The sequence below is a fragment of the Silurus aristotelis genome (genome assembly GCF_946808225.1).
Source record: "Silurus aristotelis genome assembly, chromosome: 20".
Taxonomy (NCBI): Eukaryota; Metazoa; Chordata; class Actinopteri; order Siluriformes; family Siluridae; genus Silurus; species Silurus aristotelis.
The window spans coordinates 1762566-1763398 of NC_139593.1; the positions used below are offsets into that span (position 1 = coordinate 1762566).

Sequence of the window (833 nt, forward strand, 5' to 3'; positions counted from 1 at the left end):
GTTCGGGAAACGTCGCGCTCTTTTCTGGAGTTTCTACATTTTAAAGTGAGAAATATGTCGAATATAAAATTTAGCTTTTCAGACACAAGTTCTGGTCCATACTGTAGAAAACCTGCATCAGGAGGAGATTGTTGATTTCCAATGTTTAAATAATAAATATTATACAGTTTCTGTACAACAGATCAGTCAGAATTAAGGACAAGTGTATTTCTAGTATTTCTGTAGTATAACTAAATATAAAGTTACAGACATTTATTTTTTAGATTTGACCAAAAAAAGTATTGAAGTTTTTGTGATTGTTTGGTTCCTGTAGTCTCCTGACCTGGAACCAGACCACAGACACAAAAATCCTTGAGAAAATGTACTACATTCTGTTTTTGTTTTTTTTGCATCTGCATTTGAAATATGTCTTAATTTTTTCTAACTAATGAGTAAAATTAATTTTGTTTACTTTCAATTTTATTGCTTTTTTTTTTTTACCTAGAATTAAAATTTTTTAATAAATGTTCACTACTTAATAGAAGATTTTTGAATCTGTACTGAAGTGAACATCGCTAATGAAAACCAGAGGGACACACCTTAAAATCGGGAGATCTTTAGTGCGAATGTAAAAAATAAACCCAAAATGGTTTGAAGAAACTGGGGACCTGCACCGTGGAAAAAGAACGCCAATGCTTTTATTAATCATGGACAGACGAAAGATCTGACGCTTTACTTTACCACTGAATGTAAATCAGTTGTGCAAACAATCACGTGATACAGTTCAGTGAGGAACAGTGGCTGCTGGGAAATGTGGTTCATGCCCATAACTCTGATGGAGATCCTGCTGATGT

The 833-nt window shown here is 33.3% G+C and overlaps 1 protein-coding gene across 1 annotated transcript in view; it reads left to right on the plus strand.

Annotated features, from left to right (window-relative positions):
• LOC310715459 (procollagen galactosyltransferase 1-like) overlaps positions 1–619 on the plus strand; it is a 33399-nt gene extending 32780 nt beyond the window's left edge. Inside the window, exon 12 of the mRNA XM_083521897.1 lies at positions 1–619. This exon is cut by the window's left edge and continues 667 nt beyond it. The gene's annotated coding sequence lies outside the window, so the exon portion shown is untranslated.
• The last annotated feature ends 214 nt before the right edge of the window (positions 620–833 follow it).